At 44.4% G+C, this 17,530-nt stretch overlaps 1 long non-coding RNA gene across 1 annotated transcript in view; it reads right to left on the bottom strand.

Annotated features, from left to right (window-relative positions):
* Window positions 1-663: 663 nt before the first annotated feature.
* Window positions 664-17,530, bottom strand: part of LOC142826855 (uncharacterized) — a 30,260-nt gene continuing 13,393 nt past the window's right edge. The window contains exon 3 of the long non-coding RNA XR_012901122.1: window positions 664-1,409. This is a non-coding gene — a long non-coding RNA (uncharacterized LOC142826855). The remainder of the gene's footprint in view (window positions 1,410-17,530) is intronic.

Here is a 17,530-nt window from a genome sequence, read left to right as displayed (position 1 = left end):
TGGAAAAGTATCTGAACTATAAGATGCTGGAGGAATAATTCCTGCATAAACATCTAATTTAAAACAAGACTGGAGAAGCATGCTCATAAATAGGAAGCATTACACTGGGAATTAGCTTTGCCTAGAAAGCATTACATTGGAAATTTCTTTCATAGATTCTGTTGATCTTCTATTGAGTTTTGAGGCTTCAGTTTGGTCATAATTCATTTGTCCCTATGTTTAACCTGACAAAATATTGAGAGCTCCTTTACAGGTTTCCTCACTTTTGTAATATTTTAAGGAAATATTGTGTTCTATTTTCAAAATTGAAATAAACAGCGTAAAAGTCTACTAGCAGGACATTCTTAAGCCAATAAATTAACCAAGTCAAGTCTATCCCTCATGCAACCCTTCTGAAATCAGTAGCCTTATTCCAATGATGCATTTGACCCTATAACTTAGCATATTATTTTTTGCTAATTAGCATGGTTGTATGATTACAAGAAGGTTATTATAGATGAGAGCAGAGCTTCCTTCTCTATTATTTTTTCCTCTCACATGAATACAAGATCTCGAAGCAATACTCAGATCTTTGGAAAACTTGGGAGTTTGAATAACAAATAAAGCTGATGAGTAATTTTTATTATTTATCTTGTAGGAATAATTTATTTGTGACCTGTTTTACTCATCCAATGGTGAGCCACTACTGACACAAGCAATCTCATGCCCTCAAGTGGATTACTGTTGGCTGGTAAGCACTCATCACTGTGAGCAATGGTTACATAGTCTTGTACATCTCATTTTACAGTATATTAAATTAGGATTTAACTGTGAAATGACTGGATGAGAAGCCACATAAGAGTCTTAGAGCAGAGGGCAGAATGTGCTAGGATATACTTAGCAAATTATAATAAAAGCTACTAGCAGATATGCACTGCAGGAGACACAAAATTATATTCCCCTCAGTGTGAAATTATTGAACATTTAATGCCTGTGAAGAGGTTGTTCAGTTCTTGGCTTCTCCCCTATGAGAAATAAAGTCACTGAATTACATTTTAAATACAATGGGCTAAAACACAAGTAGGGTGCAAGCCTGCAGTCCTTACTCCCAGAGTATTACTAGAGTAAAGATTGATTCATTGGGTGCTAAAACTGCAAGGCTGAGAAATGCTGCTGACTGCCTTTAATTCTCCTGACATTACATGAAAATAAGTTCTTCTTCGGGTAGTATCTCTGTGGGTGCTCCACTTCAGGTGTCGAGCTCGTCCACGGCGCCGCAGGTCGGAGATTCGTCAGCCGTAGTTCAGCCAGACTGCGCGTGCACGGCGGGCGTTGCGTGCCTTTTGCGCCGTTCCTGAGTCTGAGCACAGTCCGGCTTCTGCCAGTTCCTCCTAACCGTCCACGGTCGCAGGTGGAACGAACTGCGTCTCCTCAAACCCGAGGAAAAAAATAGAGTAGATTTACTTAGAAAGTTGGTTATTTAGACATAGTTTGAGTCAGTAGTTCAGAGTTATAGTTATAGTTACTTGTTTAAAATATATTCTTCTGTTGTAAATAGTTCCCATCAGACTTGTTACCGGTTTCAAAAACTGTGTTACATGCCATGACTCAGTGCCCACATCAGACGGACATGCGAGCTGCATCAAGTGCCTGGGCGAGGGACATATCCCTCAGAAATGCCCAGACTGTTCCAAGCTAATGGCACGGGCCAGCTGAGATCGCAAAATGTGATTAAAATGTTGCCATTCAACAAGGCCTTGCAACCTCCAGAAATGCCGAGATCCCCAGAGTGGATGAGATCCTATGAGGACTCGTCCTCGGCAAAGAAAAAGCCTTCTTCCCCCCACCACTTATCGTCCAGGCGCATAAGTGTGGGAGATAGGCCGGGGACATCAGGAACAGCCCTCAGTCATCATAGTGAGAGGCATAAGCTGAGCTGCATTGGCTCAGAGTCCAGCCCTTATAAGGGAACCAGATTCGGTACTGGCGACGGCGCCGAGAAAGCAAGCCCCAACAGTGGCATTATCCAAGGCGGCACCGGCAGCAGCTGGTACCGAACATGAGACCTGCACAGAGCCTGCCGGCACTGAGCCCACCAGCACTGAGTCTTTTGACACCGACTAGGGCACCGGCACCTGCTTCGCTGTCACCAACCGCCAGCTCGGCACCGAGCCCAATGGCTCCACTTATGACATCAGTGCCAAGTCCACCAGCACCTGATTCACCTGTTGCTGTACGGCATTACCTTCGGCACCAGCACAGGACATGTCATCACATGGCTGACCGCCATCCCCGGCACTGGAGAAGGCTAGAGGCAAGTCTAAAAGAGCAATAATGCCCTCTCTTAGCTCTGAACCAGCTTGTTCCTCGCCACAGCCTCGCCCCCTGACTTCTCCTTTCTCTGTGCGTTCAGCACATGAGAGTCGTGCCATTCTAACTATACAACATCACAGCCACTTTCAGCGATATTCACCATTGCCATACTGTTATCACAGACACTCTCAATTGCCAACACATTCATGGGGTAGATCTCGTTCACTCGGATCATCCACCAGATCATCCTACTCCAGATGTTATCGCTCTCCCCGGAGGAGGTACTCTCCTCACTATTTCCCAAGGAGAAACTATTACGACCACAGACGATATCATTATTCCATTGAACATTCGACTTCAAGATCTCCCCATTATCATGAACGTCAACATTCGCACAGGACTGCTAGACTACTCACACCTCCAGAGGCAGTCACAAGATCTCCCACACCCTCAGGAGATGTAATGTCAGGAGTGCATCAACCTGAACCGGAGGAGATCCAAACATCAGAGCAATCACAATTGCACAGAGAGTCACCAACAGATCAGTCTTCCTCTTCCCCAGACTATGCGGTCTTCCCAGGCGACTCATCACCAACGAGCAATATTCGACAGTTTCATGAATTGTTCAAATGAGTGGTGGACACACAAGTAGTACAACTTGTCAAAGTGCAACAGAAACAACACCAGCTTCTGAAAAACCTCCAGCCATCACAAAAGTCTAGAATGGTGTTACCGCTGGATAAGGCAATCCTTGAGATTGCGAATGAGATATGGCAGAATCCAGCTTCTTCTCAACCAACGAACAAGAGGGCAGGTAAGAAATACTTTGTCCCCTCAAAGGGGACAGAGTTTCTATTTACGCATCCCCAACCTAATTCACTAGTTCTGGATGCAGCCCAACAGAGGGCCAAAACACCCCAATACAAGAACTTTGCTTCCGACAAAGAGGGCAAGCGGCTAGAATTATTTGGAAGGAAAGTTTATTCATCCTCAACGTTGACCCTCAGGATGGCAAATTATGCGGCTTTCTTGTCCAACCATAATTTTGATAATTACACAAAACTGGTCACTCTTATAGAACACCTACCTGACGACAAGTGTCAGATTCTGAAGTCCATAGTACAGGAGGGCTGTACTGCATCTAGGGTTGCATTACGGATAGTCTTAGACATTGTGGGTACTGCGGCACAGACCACAGTGACTTTGGTGGTGATGCGCAGATCTTCATGGCTCCAGTTGGCTTCAGGCCCTAAGAACTGCAGTTGAAGACTTGCCCTTCAACAGAGAGAGCCTGTTCACAGAGAAGACAGACCAAGTACTGCACTTGGGTAATGATTCAAGGACAACCCTGAAGACCCTTGGCATGTACATACCACCCTATCGCCACAAACGTTACATACCATATTATAGACAAAGGCCTTTTTCTTATGCCACATCAAGATTCAGAGAATATGATCTGCAACAGCATGCAAAGCCACAACAACAAAAATGGTGTCCTCAGACCAGGAGAGTGCCCACAGAACAACTGACAAACAGTTTGACGGACTGGTAGAGGGACTGCAGACCATTCCCCTGAAATACCATCCAGGGTCGCGGAAGCTATTTCATCACAGACTATGACCATACCAACAGAGGTGGTTCGCCATCACCACCGACAGTTGGGTCCGAGAGCTAGTGACATCCGGCTACACGATCCCTTTCCTTTCTCTCTCCCACTACCTCCCTTCCATCCCCGTCCCCCTTCAGGGACCCCTCTCACGAAGCCCTTCTAATGCAAGAGGTCCTGCACCTGATTCTCCATGGTGCCAATGTGTGAGTGCCCCAACAATTTCAGGGCAAGGGTTTCTATTCTCTTTACTTTCTCACCGAGAAAAAGTCCGGGAGATGGAGACCTATTCTGGACCTTAGGCAACTCAATTGGTACCTTTGGAAACACAGATTCAAAATGGTGACATTAGTTTCAGTCATTTCAGCACTCAACACCGGAGATTGGTTTATGTTCCTCGACTTACAGGACGCTTACTTTCATGTGACAGTACACCCGGCACACAGATGTTTCCTCAGATTCTGCATAGGTATGGAACACTTCCAATACAGAGTCCTCCCATTCAGCATCTCATCAGTGCCCAGGATTCTCTCAAAGACTATCGGTGGTGGCCACCAATCTACACCGGCAAGGCATTATGATATTCCTGTACCTAGACGACTGCCTTATCAAGGCGCCTTCATTTGACGATGCGGTGCGTGTAATAACATTACAAGAAACCTGTTTAAAGACTCTCAGACTCGTAATCCATCTCCCAAAGCTGTCCTTCACGCTCCAAAAGTCCCTTGAGTTCATTGAGGCACGGTTAGATTCTACAACAGCCAGGGCTTACCTTCCTCTAGACTGATTTCACAAAATACAGGACCTCATTCACACTCTTTCCATCAGTCCCAAAGTTCCCATACTTACATGCTTGCAGCTAAGGGACATATGGCAGCCATGACTTACGTGGTGCAACATGCGAGACTACATATCAAGTGCCTTCAACATTAGGTAGCTTCCATCTATCGCCCAGGCAACCGCGATGTTCACAAATCAGGGCCAGTACCTCTGATAGTGCGGGACTCTGTGGCATGGTGGGCCTCATCTGCCAACATGCTCACAGGCGTTCCTTTCCATTGTCCACAACCCATGGTACAGATTACAATAGATGCTTCTCTCCTAGGTTAGGGGATCTGTGTGGGATCTCGTGTTCAAGGGCAATGGTCTGCACAAGAATCTCTTCAGCATATCAATTTCCTTGAGCTGAGGGCAGTTTTCAATGCCTGCAAATGGTTCCTATCCACAATTCGTAGTCGCACTATTCAAATCCTTACCAACAACATGACCACAGTCTATCATATCAACTCAACCATCAAGGTGGAGCCCGGTCCAAATCCCTATGTGCAGAGGTGACGCGATTATTGAACTGGTGCATTTGCCACGAGGTCATCATCATTTCATCATACCTACCGGGCAATGACAATACCATTGCCAACGCCCTCAGCAGACACTTCTTTCCTCAACACGAGTGGCAACCACTCAACCACGACATAACACATTACCTCTTTCAATGATGGTGGTACTCCATTATAGATCTATTCGCAACACATCACAATGTGAAGTGTCCCCATTACTGCTCCAGAGCGGGTATTGGACCCAAGTCCCTCGGGGATGTGTTCCTACTAGATTGGGGCTGTCACCTGCTCTATGCTTTTCCACCAATTCCACTTCTTCTGAAAGTATTGGAGAAGGGATCAATGGATGGAGTGACAATTATATTCATAAGTCCCTTTTGGCCCAGACAGACGTGGGCTTCTACTTCTCTTCCAAATGTCTCTCTGCCCTCCATACCATCTTCCAGAATGACCTGACCTTCCTACACAATGAGGGCTGACCATGATGCACCCTCAAATCAACTGACTACACCTTACAGCGTGGCTCCTAGCTGGTTCCAACACACAGAAGTCTTCTCTCAGGAGGTAAAGCACGTGCTAATGCACAGTAGACATGATTCCACACAAACTGCATAAATGGCACCATTTCCACACCTGGTGCGCTGCTAATAATCTTGATTAATTATCCACTCCTATTCACCTAATTCTCGAGTATTTATTACATCTCCAGCATTCGGGCTTGGCATTATCGTCCATCAGAGTTCATCTTGCGGCAATTTCTGCCTTTAGACCAGGGGCCTCCAAACTACGGCCCGGGGGCCGGATGCGGCCCGCGAGGCCCTCTCATCCGGCCCGTGGAGACCTTTTTGGATTCAAAGGCAGAAGAAGTGAGATTGTTTCAAAACCCATTTGAAGCAGATGTGGCCAGTTGCCCAGATGAACTGCAGCTGGAAGTCATTGAGTTGCAAGCAAATGACCTCCTTAGGGACAAGTTCAAAATAGTACTGGTGGGTTTTTACCAGTTTTGCCCAAGGAAGACTTTCCTAATGTCAAAACTTTTGCATCAAGGTACCTTTCAATCTTTGGAACAACATACCTGTGTGAACAAACATTTTCAAGAATGAAATACGTGAAGAACAATTTGAGAACAAACTTGTCCGATGATAATCTCAGGTCACTGTTGATGTTAGGGACAACAAATCTAAAGCCAGAAATGTCTGCTATTTTGGCATCCAGGAAACAATTTCACCATTCACACTAATACAGGTGTTCATGTGTAGTGTATCAATGTGTTATTAAATAATAACTGAATAAAATAATATTAAATAAATAATTAAAAACAACATCCATGTTTTGATTGTTTTTTATTTGGACCTCAAGTGTGTAGTCGGCCCCCGAACTGCTGTTTGATAGTTAATGCGGCCCTTGGGCTGAAAAGTTTGGAGACCCCTGCTTTAGACAATGGGTAGAAGGTTACTTATTTGTCCATCCCATGACCAAATGATTCTTAAAAGGTCTCTCCAATCTATGCCTTTCATGCAGAAAACCCCCGGTGCTATGGGACCTTGAACTGGTCTTGGATACTCTGACATATCCACCATTTGAGCCGCTAGCCACCTGTGACATCGCAATGCTTACGATGAAAATCATCTTCTTACTAGCGATTATGTCCGCACGCTGGGTAGGTGAGTTGGCTGCCCTTTCAGCCACACCACCGTACACCCTGTTTACCAGTCATGAGGTTATACTGCGCCCCCACCCGAACTTCTTACCGAAAGTCAACTCAGAGTTCCATGTCAATGAACCCATAGCACTCCCAACATTTTACCCCAAGCCACACTCCTCCAGTCACGAAGTCCAGCTACATACCCTGGATGTACATAGACCTCTGGCATTTTACCTGGAGAGAATGCATCCTTTCTGACAATCACAACGTTTACTATAATGCACAGATGAACAAGCTAAAGGCCAACCTTTGACGTCACGGCACATCTCACGCTGCTACTCACTGTGTAACAAACCTCTTCCAAACACAATGAAGGCTCATTCTACCAGATCGATGGCCGCATTGACAGCCTCTCTCAAAGGAGTCTCCATACAGGATATACGCCGCGCGGCAACCTGGTCCTTGGACATAACTTTTGCAAAGCATTTTGCCATTGATGCGCTCCAGTGTGACTCAGCAGTGGCCGCTGCAGTACTTTCTACGGCAGATAGATCACAACTCCGATTCCCACCACTGTAGACCAGGCTACTGTTCTGTAGTCACCTAAAGTGGAGCACCCACTGGGATACTACCCGAAGAAGAAGAGGAAGTTACTCACCTTATACAGTAAAGATAATTCTTTGAGGTGTCCCCCCCCGTGGGTGCTCCACGACTCACCCTCCTCCCCGTTTCGGAGTCTCCTCTTTGTCTTTCAGATGTGATCCAATTAGGAGTAACTGGCAGGAGCCGGACTGTGCACAGATTCAGGAAAGGCACGAAAGGCATGTGATGCCTGCCGCACACGTGCGATCCGGCTGAACTACAGCTGACTAATCTCCAAAAGTGGAGCACCCATGGGGACGCACACCTCAAAGAACTATCGTTACTGCACAAGGTGAGTAACTTCCTCTTACTCAGCAATTAGCAGGAAATATCAAACTGAAATATCACATCACCAAAAAGTGGCACCATGTCCTTTAGTCAAGCCAGCTTCAGAGACTGACAATGACCGGCTACTGCTCTGATTGGCTGTTTTTCATAAGTCCATGGGTAGATCTTAAAGCTCACATTCTTGCCCGTATGATTCATACAAATGATGACAGCAGGCGCTGTTTTTAGGACTTTTGAGGATAAATGTAGCTTGATACAAGAGAGCTAATAGAGGAAGTCTGAAAGTTGCCAAATCAGATGGCTTTGGGTACCAGGCAGCTGTTTGACAGCTTCAGAATTGTCATCAAGGCTGAAAAAACAAAAAACAAAACAAAAACATCTCCTCCCCCACCCAAGATCAATATGTCCTAGCACAAGTCCAGATTCAACCTTGAGTAAGCACCCAGCTTCCACTCACTCTGAGGCATGGGTTCATTCAGAGTTTGAGGATTATCAGAATGATGTGAAAATTTTAGGTGTGAAAACACTTGCGTTGAAATCTCAGAAGAGTCCTACTTATATTGAAATAATGAGTAATCCTGTGGCACCTTATGAGTAATCCACACAGCACCCTAAACTTGAAATAAGATATGTAATTTGCACTAGCCAAATTGCGTATCTTATTTCAAGTCTATTTCAAAATAGAAAACACAACCATGTAGCACTTTAAAGACTAACAAGATGGTTTATCAGGTGATGAGCTTTCGTGCGCTAGACCTACTTCCTCAGATCAAATTGTGGAAGAAAATAGGCATGACCATATATACCAAAGGGATACAATCAAAAAAAGTGAACACATATAAAAAGGACAAATCACATTTCAGAACAGAGGGGGCGTGGGGGGGAGGTAAATGTCTGTGAGATAATGATATTAGAGGTGATAATTGGGGACGCTATCTTAGCTCACAGACATTTACCTCCCCTCCCCCTCATCCCCCCTCTGTTCTGAAATTTGATTTGTCCTTTTTATGTGTGTTCACTTTTTTTGATTGTATCCCTTTGGTATATATGATCTGGCCCACGAAAACTCATCACCTAATAAACCATCTTGTTAGTCTTTAAAGTGCTACATAGTCCTGGTTTTTGTTTCAGCTGCACCAGACTAACACGGCTACATCTCTATTACTATTTCAAAATAGCTTAATTTGACATGTTTACACAGCGCCAAATTTCAAACTAACACTATTTTGGGCCATCCCTTATCCCTCGTGCAGCAAGGTTTGCCGGGATGGTGAAATAGCGTGCCCATTATTTAAAAATAATGGGCAGCTTGAGTAGATGCAGGGTACCTTCGATATCCCAAAATAGCTGTGCAATATAGACGTACTTTTAGAGACTAACAAAAATATACTGGATAAACTTAAAAAACAACCAATAGTCTGGTATCACTTTAAAGACTAAACAAAACATGTGCATGGTGGTATGAGCTTTCGTGGGCACAGCCCACTTCTTCAGATGACCAGTTTTTCACCTGTATTGGTAAGCTACCATTTGGTAACCACAACTTCACCAGCACAGAACAGGTCTCCTACTGGAAGTCTGGAATACAGCTAGGCTGCAGTAAAGTCTCCGAGTACAGTTAAAACACAATTGGGTCCTGCAAGGCTGACCTATGTAATGCCTGTGTTTTAACCTGGCTCCTTAACTGCTAGGAACCAAGAATACAGTAGAGAGAATCTAGATTTGTCATGAGATTTTGTTTCCTGTAATTCCTATGACAACTGTGAGCAGCCTGCCTGACTCATTTTTTTCTCACTCTGAAAAGGGAGAAGTGCCAGACACTTCAGCAAGCCCCCTGGAGATTGTGTTATTGCTATTGATTTTACATGGCAGGTATGAGATACTATGGTGATAGGTTTTTAGAATGGCTACCTAAGAATGACAGATGTTAGCACTGATGATTTGCAGTTCTGTTTTGGTCCTGTTTAGTTCTGCTTTGTGCTGTATGCTGCACAGGCCCCCTATTGTCTTTCAAGGAGGTGGTAGAGGGTGCTCAGCACCTCTCAGGATGAAACACTTTGCAACTCCAGGACCACTGCGTTAATTAAGGACCTGCTGAAGCCATCAGAAAGACTCATTGATTTCAAAGGGCCTTGGATCACACTAAAAAACTCCCACTGAGAGATGAAACCATTGAAGGGGCCTTGATTGCCTGAAAAAATTATCTTGTTTGTCTTTACAGCACATCTGCACAGCAACACTGAGCAGGGTAACTGTCTTATCTCTGCAAATGAGTCACTAGTGCAATCAAAGGAAAATGTAGTGCTGTCCTGAAGGCGGCACTGTGTGAATCAGTGAATGGATGGAGAAGGCAGTGTTCTTCCTGCAGACTGTGGCCACAGAATGGCTGGTGGGTTCCTGTGGGTTGGTGATGGGAAGGAAGCTGTGAAATGAAATGATCACATAAAATGCACGATCATACTTCCATGTCTGAGTTATAAATACAGTTAGAAAAAAGAAGCTATTGTAGTATGTCAGGTGTTCTGATTAAGTGGGTTGCAAAGGAGGCATGCAAAATTCAAGTTAACTGAAGTTTTTCAACCATCAAAAATAGCTCCATAAAAATTTTGTCCAAGCGAAAGATGGTTTAGTTGCTAAGCCACGAGGTCAACAGTCTATCATTTCCTGGATCTTCCTCAATGTTCTGAGAGGATACATTCATTACCTGCTAGGAGAAATTCAGATCAGAACCTCAGAGTTATAAACACCTCATTTACAAACTGACCAAACACACACACCTCATCTGAAACCAGAAGTACATGATCAGGCAGTAGCAGACCTCACATAAGCAAATACAGTTCAGTATTGCGTTAAATGTAAATAATTGAAAAATAAAGGGAAAGCATTGTTTTTCTTCTGCATATTAAAGTTTCAAAGCTGTACTAAGTCAATGTTCAGCTGTAAACTTTTAAAAGAACAACCCTAATGTTTTGATCAGAACTACAAACACTTCAGAGTTACAAACAACCTCTATTCCCAAGGGCTACGTCTAGACTGGCCACAAATTCCGGAAAAGGGATGCAAATCAGGTAAGTCAGCATAGGGAAAATCCGCGGGGGATTTAAATATCCCCCACGGATTTAAATAAACATGTCCGCCGCTTTTTTTCCGGCTTTTCCCCAAGCCAGAAAAAAGTAGGAATAAGTAGGAATAAGAGGAATAAGTAGGAATAAGAGATCCTCCGGAAAAGGGCTTTATTCCGGAGGATCGCGCCAGTCTAGACGCTTTTTTTCCGGCTTTTCCCCAAGCCGGAAAAAAGCGGCGGACATGTTTATTTAAATCCGCGGGGGATATTTAAATCCCCCCGCGGATTTCCCTATGCTGACTTACCTGATTTGCATCCCTTTTCCGGAATTTGTGGCCAGTCTAGACGTAGCCAAGGTGTTCAGAAAGTTCATGTTCTGTTGTGGCGAGATGAAGACCTTGTAAGAAGACCTTTAAAAAACAACAAATAGTTCTGCAGCTCCTTAGAGATTAACAGAAGAAAAGTAGATGGTTTCATGAGCTTTCGTGGACACAACACACTTCTTCAGATGACTGGAATAAAGAGTCCAGGGTACAAATAGAGAGGGGATGGTTTCATTTACAAGTTTGACACCTGTAATAAAGATTTGGACAGAGACCTGATCAGGATGAGCCATTACATTCCACACCCTAATGCCATAAAAAGATAAGCACTGCGTACTTACAGCCCACTCTAATTGACAATATTTTTTCCTTCTCTTTCAGTGCTATTTATTTGTACCCTGGACTCCTTATTCCATTCATTGGAAGAAGTGGGTTGTGCCCACAAAAGCTCATGATTCCATTTACATTCTCTAAGGTGCTGCAGAACTATTTGTTGTTTACGTTTTTTCAGTTGCAGACTAACACGGCTACCCCCCTGAGACTTGTAAGAAGACAGACACTGAAGCAAAAATTCTGGATTGATCTTACTGGTTTAGCCTGTCTTTTGCTTTCTAATGAGCTAGTTACTGTTGCACTTTATAAATACCACTCAAGCACCCTTATTCAAGCACAATGGACCTTAACCTTCTTCAATGTATCTGTTTTGCTTGATTATAAAAATCACACAGCTAAGAGGAAAACAAATCAATATAAACAAAACAGGATACATCCTTACATCACGGGATGAGTAAGTTATGGGAGTTGCAATCGCTTCCAAGAGATAGCTCTGTTGCAGTTCAGGACTGAGGTTTCTCCCATGGACAGCTGTAAAGCTGGTGGAGACTGGAGTATGGTATAGGTTCATTATTCATCAAGGCCATTTCTCATTGACTAGCTAGGTATTCTTCCACTCTGTCTCAGCCATTCACAACTCCCAGGTGTGCATGGCAACCAGATCCTCATAACTGAAATGTGCACAAAATCCTTACACCCATTATATGAATCAGATAGAATCAAGCTATGAGTAGACACAGAATGGGTATGAAAGTGAAGAAGTGAGGGCCTAATAGTGGAAGTGTCAGGTTTACATTCCCTTTCCACTCTCACACTCCCAGCTTGACCACCTGTTATTTCAGCAGTAGGCTGTGGGGCTTTCAACCATATTCACCATTTTTAAACTATTCCATATATTAAAGTTAGTTTCTATAAAAATAGTGGCTGCTGGCAGAAGAGACAGATTCCTAATCATGGATTGAAATGGTGCCCTATTCCCACAGTGAGGTACAATGTTGAGGAGGGGTGTGTTTCTCTTATCTCTTCACCCTCTCTAGAACTTTCACATATGCAGAAAAGCCCCCAAATCAGTAGCTGTGCGAAGACACATTCCTAGGCTGCAGGAATCGTTGTGTGCAAGATAGTTACACTACGGGTCTAGAGAGGGGCACTTTGGGAATGAGGAGAAATTGGTACAGAGCGTTCTTCCCAGTGGAATTGTGCACAGGAGTATAAAGAGCAGCTGCAGCTGGAACTCTGTATTGGGAACCTCTTTCAAACAGGGCATAGGATGGAGGCTTATGGGCTAATGCCCTAGCCTGCATGGTTTCACTAAGACTCATTATTAGGAAAAGGCCCAGAGACCCTTCTGTGAGAACTAGTAGGATATTGTGCAAACTTCATAGTATACAAGACTTTGTTTCACTGGCCTTGCCCCTTGATCCCCTCAAACCTGAGAGATTGAGGTGCATTGCTCTGGATGAGCTCTGATTCAGGAATCTAAGGGTATGTCTACACAGCAAAGTTATTTTGAAATAACAGCCCTTATTTCGAAATAACTTTCCTAGCATCTACACAGCCAAACCACTATTTCGAAATTAATTTGAAGTAGCGGAGAGCTTATTTCAAATTTGGCAAACCTCATTCTATGAGGAATAACGCCAAATTTGAAATAACTATTTTGAATAAGTGCTGTGTAGACACTTATTTCGAAATAGGGGGCCTCCAGCCTTCCTAGGGAGCCCTGGTGGCCCCTCCAGCCTCAACCAAGGACACTCCACTCCCTCCCCGGAGCCCTTAAAGGGGTAGACTCTGGCCACAGTGCCTGTGCCAGCTCCAAGCCTGCCAGCCCAGAGCCAGCAGTCACTGCCCCTGACCCATGGTTCTGAGTGCTGTGGTGTCCCAAGTCAGGGCAACCAAAGCGGACAGACAAAAATGCTTTGCTTTCCCTCAGTGAGGTAGGCAAACGAGCAGGGAAAGCTGAGAACCAGCTGTCCAGGGGGGACCCTTTAAGCACAAGCCTCAGATAACCTCAGGCAGCAGCCACACAAACTGACTCCTGACCTGATGCCCTGCTGGAACCAGTTTCAGCTGGCCTTAAATGCAATTCAGCATCCAATCAGTGTGGATGTGCTATTTCAAAATAGCAGAACGCTATTTCGAAATGCATTTTGTGTGTAGACGTGTTATTTTGAAATATTTTATTTCAAATTAACTATTTCGAAACAACACTATAGTGTAGACATACCCTAAAAGTGCATCTTCTGCCTTCCTCCTGGTGCATACACATGGCCCTTCATTTCCTTCTTGATTCTGATATGCAAAGTGATGCTGGAAGAAAAGGTAAAATCATCACTGAAAGTCTGCTGCAAAGATTAGCGGAGTGGTAAATATCTGGCTCAATTTGTATAAAAGGTTATAAGGAAAAAATACATTTTTAATAGGGCTGTCTGTACATTTTTACATGCAAACAAAGAATACAGGCCATACTTATCCAGTCAAGGACTATCCCTGGGAGGCTGCGAGTCTGGGAAAGATTTGTAGGTCCTGGCGAATAATCAGCTCAACGTGATGTTCCAGTGTGATGCTATGGTCAAAAGAGCTAATGCTATCCTTGGATGTGTAAGTGGCAGCTCAAAAAGGGAGTAGGGACATTCCATTTCTGGTGTCCACCCTTCAAGAAGGTGGTTATAAATGGGAGAGGGTTCAGAAAAAAGATATTACAATGATTAAAGAATTTAAAAACCATGCCTTAAGTGATAGTCTCCAGGAACTAAATGTATTTAGCTTAACACAGAGAAGGGAAAGGAATGACAATCAATCCCAATCTTTAAGTACCTGTGTGGGGAACAAATACAGCCTGAGGGAAAGTCTACACTACAAGCTTTGGACAAAACTTATGTCAACGCCCAAAACTTGACAAAACAAACATTGCCAGAAAGCATTCGCACTTGATCTCTCTGTCAATGGATCATGTCCACATTGGCAATGTGAGCAATGCACTGTGGGTATGCATCCTACAGTGCAGTGTTGTGGGAAGGCAGAGCTGATCCCTGTGCATTTTGGGATTCCCTCAGAGTTTTCCCACAGACTCTTCAGCAGCTGGGAGCAGTCTCTTTTCTCTTCTCTTGGTAGTCACTCAATAATGAGTAGGTTGTCTTCCTGTCACCCTCCTATTTGTGGATCCATCAATGGCTGACCAGACCGATTCTGGAGCCGCAGATCTTATCGCAGAAGGGGCAGGTGCTGGTGACTATTGGAGAGACCCGGGGTAGTTTATATTGCTCTTTTCTCCTTTTCTACCTCTCCTCGTCCGCGCTGTGGTAGGACCTCTCAAATTGCACCACCCCCTCATGGATTACCACTCTCTACTGCGGACTGTCCTGGGCAAGGTTCTCCCAAGTATCGACACCGATGCTACCCTTTTTCATGTTTGCCTTCAACGTGTCCTGAAATCGCTTCCTCTGGCCCCCAACAGTCCTCTGTCCTTCCTTCAGCTCAGAAAACAGAATCTGTTTTGGGAGGCACTGATCAGGCATCCCGACCAATTGACCAGTCTGTCCCGAGAATCACAGGTCCGATGATTAATACCCAAGGGGGGAAGGACAGAACCAGGTGGACAGTTTTTTCAAATAAAAATTATTTATTTATGACAGTGGTGAACTTATAGTATTTATTCTAAGATTTTTAATAGACTGTGTTAATAATGAATTTACAGTATTTATTATATTTATTCTATGGTTTCTAGTAAAACGTGTCAGAGATATAAGGATGGGAATGGGAAGGGGAATAGTCTCTAATCTTAAAATATCCAGCTACAGTAATAAAATAACAGTGATAACTACAAACTCTATGTACTACCCAAAAACCAACTACAACACTAAGCTTATACAACAGGAAAAAATCAAATCATACATACCAACTTACACAGCACATGGAACATTTCACAGATAGCGGTTCGATTGCGAAGGCCTTGGTTACGCCCGAGAGTTGGGGGAGGTGGCTGGTCGGTTGATCAGGCCGGCAGTGCTTTGAAGTATACGAGAAGGCACACGCACGATGGTACGTGTGTTGCGAAGACCTCCTAGAGCGAACTGTGCGATGGGTATTTATCCCCAAATCTGCACATCACTTCCCTGCACTTGCATATTACCATATATGGCCCAATGGTCACCAAGTGGGGGGGGTCTGTGTCCCAGGGGTAGGGCCGAAACTGTGCAGGTTTCATGCGACCAGGTAAGCCCCGCAGTTCTCACGCCAAGGTGACGGGTGGGAGAGTCTGAGGCTATTTTCCCCTTTTCACACCTTCCCCTTTTCTAAAGGCAATGGTATGCAGGAAGGGTGCGGCCAGTTTCTCTCAAGGAGTCAAGAGCGGCCTGGCCAAACTTTTTTACTGGGGGGCAGTTTCTTTTCTCTAACACAGTCCAGTGAAGTTGTTGGTAAACGATGATATCTTCAATGCCAGCCATGTTCGACTCTTCCAGGATGCTAGTGTGCATTCACCTGTCCAAGGGTTGGTTAGGATTCTCCTGAGGCAGTGTTGATGATATTGTTCAAGTGCCTTCAGGTGACATTTGTACATCATCCAAGTTCCACATGCATACAGCGGTGCTGAACAACCATTGTGCAGTACACAAGGAGCTTTGTCTTCTCACTGATGCCCAGTTCTCAAAGACCCTTCGTCTCAGGGGGGCAAAATCTCAGCTCAGGCAATGCTGGATTTCCGTGTCAATGTCGACTTTAGCTGAGAGATGGCTTTCAAGGTACAGGAAACACTCCACATTTTCCAGCAGTTCTCCATTGACTTTAATAGATGGTACATGAAATTGTCCTATTGGCGAGGGTTGATGGAATACCTTGATCTTTTTGATGTTCCGTGTGGGGCCAAGATTCTTGTACGCTTCAACAAAAGCACTTAAGATTGTCTGAAGAGCTACACGGAAAAGAACAGTGACCATATTGTCAGCTGTATACTGGAGCTCCATGTTTAAGAGTGGCAGGAGTCAATTGACAAGGATTCAAACTAAGATCTTCCCTGCCATTGCCAGGAGGAAGATGCTGTAATAGTTTCCACAGTCCGATTTGTCACCCTTCTTGAAGAGACTGATGATCAGTGTGTCTCTTATTTCTCACGATATCTGCTCCCCATTCCAAATCTTGAGAATCAGGAAATCAAGTTGTTTGTGGAGCATTGGCCCACTTTCTTTGAAGACTTTGGCAGGGATTCCATTTAGTCCAGTTGCCTTGCTGCTCTTCATCGCTTTGATGGCAGCTTGGACCTCATTCAGGATAGGAAGTATTGCAAGATTGTCCCTAAGCAGTTGCTGACGGATTTGGTCAAGGGATTCTGGAACTACGGTGGAGGAGTGGTTCAGGAGCTTGTAAAAATGGTCCCTCCAGCAAGAAGCAATGGCTTGACTGATCATAACCTCATGCAATCCATGATGGCAATTAGGATGGTCACCAAACAGAGAACTCAAAAGAAACTGATCCAATGAAAGATCAACATACACGGCTTTAAGGACCCCCACCAGATGAAGTCACTTCCAGATAGTGCTCCAAAGGAAGCTGCCGACAGCACACCCTGAAGACGTGGAAGAACACTGGTGTCAATTGAAAATGCCACCATTGGAACTTGTGGAGGAACCATTTGGCTTCCAGTCCAGGAAACATCAGGACTGGTTTGATGAGAATTATGTGGGAATTGAATGTCTGACTGAGGTAAAAAGGAAAGCCTTCAGGGCCTACCAAAGTGACAACAACTGCATAATGGAGAGAGAAATGCATGCCAAGACCAAGGCAGAAGTCCAACGCAACACAATGGTGGACTGAGAAGGCACGAGAGCTCCAGCATCTTGCAGATATCAACGATATGAGAGGTTTCTTCAATGCCAAAGCGGTTTATGGACCGAGAAACCATGGAATTAATCCCCTGAAATTAAAGGATGGTACCCAACTCTTGAAAGATAACAAAGCCATTGGGAGCAGTAACATGAGTCGCTTTGTAAGCTCTCCATGCTG

This window comes from Pelodiscus sinensis, chromosome 2 (assembly GCF_049634645.1).
Source record: "Pelodiscus sinensis isolate JC-2024 chromosome 2, ASM4963464v1, whole genome shotgun sequence".
Classification (NCBI taxonomy): domain Eukaryota; kingdom Metazoa; phylum Chordata; order Testudines; family Trionychidae; genus Pelodiscus; species Pelodiscus sinensis.
This window is presented reverse-complemented; position numbering and strand designations above follow the sequence as displayed.